At 36.3% G+C, this 6775-nt stretch overlaps 1 long non-coding RNA gene across 1 annotated transcript; it reads right to left on the bottom strand.

The window, feature by feature from the left end:
• Nucleotides 1-2092: 2092 nt before the first annotated feature.
• On the bottom strand, nucleotides 2093-6141 carry LOC117216151. Its single transcript, XR_004489312.1, has 3 exons — nucleotides 5746-6141; nucleotides 3308-3445; nucleotides 2093-3223 (listed from the first exon to the last, which is right to left on the bottom strand). It is a non-coding gene; the product is annotated as an uncharacterized LOC117216151 (long non-coding RNA).
• Nucleotides 6142-6775: the final 634 nt, after the last annotated feature.

Here is a 6775-nt window from a genome sequence, read left to right as displayed (position 1 = left end):
TTTCCTTTCTTTTCTTATGTCACAAATTATACATGTTAAAGAGTTCCCTTAAAAGAATAAATAAATGACAGAAGAGAGATAAACCTACTAAATTACTTTCTGAAGCAATTTACATTTTAATGTAATTGAAATTTCTGCTATCTGATACGCGGTCTCAGAATGAAAATTATTCTGTGCCGAATGAATTAGTACGATTAAATTCTACGCAACTGGCAAGGTTCATGAAGTATTTCAAAGAGGAAAGTCTGAACATCGATGGAAATAATTCTGCTAATAGTTTCATGCTGAACACTAATGACAGCCTTGCTACAAGAGTTTCCTATAATTAGCGCCAAGTCGAACTTCAATCTCTTTGGTGCCCGCAATAATTCACACCTGCAACAGCCGCTCCCTGTCTTATTAACTTCGATACAGGGAGATACTTTGTAATTCAAACGCGTCCCAACCACCAATTAGCCAGAAGGAATTCCATAAAATCGCGAGTCTCCCGAGTAAACTGTTATATCTATCTATCAAATAGTTTCGTCGTTCACACTATTAACGTTTAATGAACATCTTTCTAAATTCCTAATATCCTCAAGTTTCTATCATAACATTGGTAATTTACGAAATAAGCTTTGAAGCATAGTCATTGATCTAGCTAACTTTAACATATTAAAGACCAAATTATCGATAGACGTATATAAATAAATAAAGTAGATGAAAATGTTAGATATCTGCGTTATATAAATCAAAGGCATAATAGAGATTTCTGTAGTTGAGAGACGGTGATATAAACGGTTCAAGTTCTTCGAATATTATTAAATTGTAGTATCTAAATTTTATTCTTTATTATTACTTTATTATTACTGCCAATTATAACTCGATAAAGATTTATTTCACGTACTATATATTATAGCGAGCGTTTCGCTTTAGACGTTTTCAGAAATTCTTACACGTCATGTAGGTATATTTCTGCACTTTTAAATTTCCAATAAATGCATAAACATCCGTGATGTAATTACGATTATGGAAGATTAATACTCTGAGGCATCGAAATTACCAACATAAATTTCATTAGTGGCATCACACATAATGCAGTTACTAATTATTTATTTCCTACTGAAACCTCAAGGTATAAATTTTCTGTATCTGATACAGAGATGAATAAACGCAAGACATTTTGAAAATAAAGTGTCAGATAAAGATCATTGTTTCCTAAATTAATCGCACTCAATTTTTTGTCATTTCATTACAAGGAATTAAATGATCTCTTGAGCTTATAGACAGTATTATTCGTCGCAAAAGAGAAGAGAAATAAAACGTGAGAGAAAGAAAAAATTCGGGTGGAACGTTCCATTGGTAAATAAGCGGGCAGGCCATGACCTACTCCACCGCAAAACGCTCGAGACCAGCCACATTTCCTGGCAGTTGGTATTTTCTCCCGACCCGAAGGTTCTTCCTTCCCTTCAATTTCATCTTGCTTCCTGCAAGACTATCCTCGACTTAATAGCGTTCGCGGATTCGACGTGCACGCACGCCACTCGTAATTGCCCGCGCGGTGTTTGCAGATGTAATTGTGTCTCGCGGTCGAAGCGACCACGATAGAACATTTATTGGCACGAAGTGGTTGTTTACCCTTCGATTTTAATATAGACGGTCCTGTGGATTTTGCTTAATCCGACACGAACCTTTGTTTGCCTCCACTTTCAACTAATTCGTGTTTTACACGTTTACTTGTTGGTCAGATTTCTGTTATTTATAATGATACATGTTGACAGGTGATTTTATATAAGACAGTCGTCTATGACATGTTGTAAAATTTCATGAATTATTTGAGAAGATATTGACAGGATGATCATCACAATGGCGATGAGTTCAGGCTGGAAAATGAATATTTGAGAATATTTTATTATTTACGATGCTACTTGTTAACGAGATTTAATTAACCCAGGCTTAAAATAAGTTTCCGTCGTGGGAAGTTGGACTGACCTAGGTATAACCGAAATTTAAATTTGCATAAACCTAATGGAATTTTAATTTAACACCTTGTATGTCAGCAGAATCTGAGCTGTTCAACGCGAGAAGTTATTGCCACATAATGCAAATCATCTCTAAATGATAGCTTCCTGATTCTTTTCTTTTATTATCTACTGTACAGTTGCTATGGAGACAATATACGTCATGCATATTTGTCGCATGATATCTTAAATTCACCTCGAGACCTGATCGAAGTTAAATATATATCCAAAAGCAATTTAAATCCACGTTAAATCAAATTTATTTAATCTTATACGGAGCACGTTCAGTTCCTGTTTAGTTCGAGTATTATTGCAAGAGATGAACCAAAAGATACAAAACACAGTATCCAAAGATATAAAGTCCAAAATACACTACGATAACTATATACGTGATATCTACATTATTCCAAAGGATAATATAAAAATACGAAATACATAGTGGCGGTCGAAAGAAAGTAAGATTGGAATGGATGTATTCGAGCAATTTTTACATTAAACACCTTACTATGTTAGTAACAATTGTCAATTCTATAATATATATTGCACTTATTCATTACATTTTAACTTTTAAAGTTCCTTTGGTTCGTCACTCTAAACTCCAAATACGAAACCCAGAAGACGTACTAATGATATATAATGAAATTTTGTTCAGCCATCTGAAGATATCATTCCAGTCTTATCCACCAGATATAAAATGTCGAAATATCTACTAACCAAATACAATTAAAAGATAAAAAATAATTACATTTTCTCACCTTAATAAGCTCGTTCCCGCAGAGATTAATTTGCACTTAATGCAAGTTAATCTATAATCAAGTTCTATTTAACCAGGACTTAACCGACGTCTAAATCACAGGGATCGGTAATGAAAGAACGCTGAAGTAATCCCGTGTTCGCGTTCACCGTTCGTTAATTGATTCCGTTTAGCTGGAACTAGGCAACAACTTGGACGAGCAATTATCGCCTCTGGCCGTGGTAAAAAATCGGCGGGAGACAAGAGTGAAAGGATTGGAACGGTGTCAGCGGCGGCGGTGAATCGATTGCGTTGCATTAATTGACCATGAAAATGGAATGTCACGGCTCGTAGATTTTCCAGATTAGGCATTGCCGTGACTGCCACTCGTTTCTGCCCGAGAGATTATCGCCATATTCTCACCGACGTGTCCAACAGTCCATGCGTTTTTTTCAACCGTACCAACCGTTGCAACACCAACGTGGAAAATCTGCACGATCGTCCGCCATTTTTATCGTATATCTATCTGAATTTCTCACAAATATAAAAGCGTTTCATTAGACTTTCATTTTACCTTTTCGTCCCTCCAGTTTTATAACGTTTTTCTACTTCGTTCCACCTCTATTCATTCTTTGTATCTCCTTCTGTTAGTTACTTCCGGTTTGGACCGTCTCCATCGTTATTTGATCCTTTACAGTAAAACTCCATTTACCTGAATTGTATTAATCGAAAGAAAATTTGTATTTGTGTTAAAAGTAGCAACGTTGACAAGAATAATGAGAAACGGATAAAATAATATTGGGAATATACGTTGTATTACCAACGTATGCTGTTAGTTAAGTAATAGGTAATGGATAGAATTGATGGAATGCTATTTTAAAGTTCTATTGTATTTGATTTAAAGATTTATGCCTTTTCTGAATTACCTCGTCTAAACATCTGAAGAATATAAAAAAGGAACAGAGGAAGAAGAATAATAGTGGAGATGGACATCGTTAATTACAAATACTTTTCAATTTTATAATGGCAATGGAATTTCGCGGACACGGCGTAAAATCGCGCACATGAAACATTCATCGCGCTCGAGGATAATCGAAGGAGGTTAAGCATGCGACGAATTCGCCCTGGCGAGCGTTTCAAACATTTATGGATTAACATTTTCATCACGCGACGCTCGCGGTTCGTGCACGCCGAGCGGAAAAATTTATTTCCACCAAGGGCCAAGACGAGAATCCTGTAAATTTTTTACAGGTTAATCGTAAAAGTCTCCGACGCCGGTAAAATAGTCCTCTCGTTTTGCTCGCTTTCTTCCATTCGACAGAATGAATATAGTGCCTCGTGGAATCATTCGAACGCTTACCATAGAAAATTTTCATGTACATATTCTATTTGTTATGTAAAACATTTTAAAATTTCATTAGCTGTAACGAGACACGAGTGTCATGATTATGTTGAGAAAGTTTGAAACCAATCTGAAAATGTAACGTAAAAATTACAAGACATTTACTGCGCAAATATATCTAATAAAAGTAGTAAAAGTAGTATACAAATTAATTTATAAGAAATTATTATAGAGTATGAATAGCCATCTTGAACATTCTATGTGTTACAGATGGTTCCATTGAATATCGAGGCTTACTAACATAATGGACAATTGTTTAAACCATTTGTGGTAAGAAATACATATTTGCACTAAATATCTTGCAACTTCTATGCATGTACATTTTCAGATTAGTTGGAAATTTTATCGATACAATTAGAATAGTCGAGTCTCATAACGGCGCTAATGAAATATCAAGATATTAAAAAAAGTTATCTACAAGTGTTGGAATATCTTCGCGAGCTACTGTATTCTCGAAAAATAATGGAGGGAATAAATATTCATACAGAGAGACCGTCTGCGCGTTTTTCGATACACCTTGAATCATCATCGTTCATGGCCCCGGAGAAAAAACGAGGAAGCCATTAAAAAATTTCAACATCGATTACGGTGATCGTTCGTTTCTTAAAAATTGCAAAATTAATGGGGAACACCCAGGCGAACCAGTCGACGTTCCGGAGATTTCGCGATTACGCCTTAACAGTTACAACGTGTTGCCATTGAGAAAAAAGCTCATAATTACAACTCGCGGCGGTAAACCGTCTTTTTTCACCTTTTTCGCGAACGGAGGTCCGGCTCGAGACGATGCGCCTCGTGAAAGATGAGAGATAATTCATCAATCGTTCCATAGCCATCGATAATCGAACTTTACTTTTTAATCGAGTACCAAGAAATTTCAAATACACCACTATCATCTTAGGTCTGTAGCCTGATTAGTCATCGAGGTTACGAGGTTTGACGTATTCACGTACAGTAGCTTACGAAAGTATTCGAATTCATTATATGTATTAGTCGGGACACTTTAAAATTTCATTAACATTATAATGAGACCTGGCTATCAGTAATAATTTGTTACTATCTGTTGCCGTATTTATCTATTTAATTTTGCTTGTCAAAATGGATAAGAATGAAAGTTGAATTTTTTTTAAATAACGTTCTAGAATGACTAAGAATGTGGGACATAGTTTTGAAAAATAAGACATTACTTACGCAATCATTTAGTGATTGATATTAAATTAATATTAATAAACCACAATACTTAATGCGACCATCTTTAGCACTAATTATATATAGACTGTGATTATTTTATATTTTTGTTAATGTGATTAAAGAAATAGATTTAAAATAAAAATTCGTTTTATTTACTGAATATTCATTAAATATTCTAATAAGTGTCTTACTTTGAATATTTTATACATTTTTACGTGTTATATGCATTTCGTAGATCTTGGAAACCTTAAGTGTCCCAAAAACGCGCAGATATCCGTAGTAATTTGATAAATGTATGTCGTTCCTCATGAAAGTACCAATGAAATTTCAAAATGCTTTACGCAACATACGCACTATACACATAAAAGCTTTCTATGACAAATGTTCGGATATTTTCACGAGTTAGTATAGGTTAAACCTACCATGATACCATTGTTGCACGTTGGAGTTCGATTGGGTCGAATATAGGTTATAGCCGGGTTAACCTAGCTTAAAACCACTGAGCACGGGTATTAATGCCATTGTTTGAATAATAACGATATGGTTCGCTGTAGTTAATCAAATCTGCACATGCAAATACTCGCGACGATTTAATATGTAAATGTCCTCGGCTCCCCATCGAATTTGCACAAAATTAACAAGCAACCCGAAATTTCCGCGGAAGTGACCCCAATAACAATTTCCTCGTCGTTACATCGTACACACTCGCACACTCAAATCGTATACGAGAATTCATCGCGACCACTTTACTTCTTTTTTTGTTTTTGTTCGTAAACCTATAGGTATACAAGAACAGACTCTGATCTCTCCCCTCCCCTCTCTCTCTCATTCACTCACTCACACTCCCTCTCTCTCTCTCTCTCTCTCTCTCTCTCTTTCTCTCTCCGGCGAATTGGCGCGCGTGCATGAATTATTTATACTCACGTAGGCAGCTTGTTTACAACGTGGCCGCGATATTTCGTGGTAGGAAGAAAAAGGTAGCCGTGGAGCCGCACGTTTCCGACGACAAAAATGCCCGCTTACACGATCCCGGCCGGTTCTAATTATACAATCACGCAATTTGTACGTTCACGTGCGATTAAGTCGTTAGCTTTTATGGCGGACGAGGCGGAAAAATTAAGAGACTCGCCCCCCCTGGGGGACCGATTTTTAATGGTCCCGATTTTATTTATTTCACCACTGTATTTTATCGTATGCGGAGAATGACCGTGTCCGCGGTGCTACAACGATTATTACGCTACTTACGCTAAAGATCGATCACGTGATTAACAGTGATTACTAGATCCGACGCCAGGTGGTACACATTCGCCTGACTCGTTCGCGCGCATAACCAACTTTGAAACTTCTCCTTCGTCCGTGATTCCTATATAGGTCAGCTTACCTGATAGATTTCCGATATCGTGGATTATCGTCTCATTCTTTTTGCGGGAAGAAAACATGGATTGGCCGCCT

The sequence above is a fragment of the Bombus bifarius genome, unplaced genomic scaffold (assembly GCF_011952205.1).
Source record: "Bombus bifarius isolate JDL3187 unplaced genomic scaffold, Bbif_JDL3187 scf7180000007973, whole genome shotgun sequence".
Classification (NCBI taxonomy): domain Eukaryota; kingdom Metazoa; phylum Arthropoda; class Insecta; order Hymenoptera; family Apidae; genus Bombus; species Bombus bifarius.
Note: the sequence above shows the minus strand (reverse complement) of the source record. Positions and strands in the feature narration are given on the sequence as shown.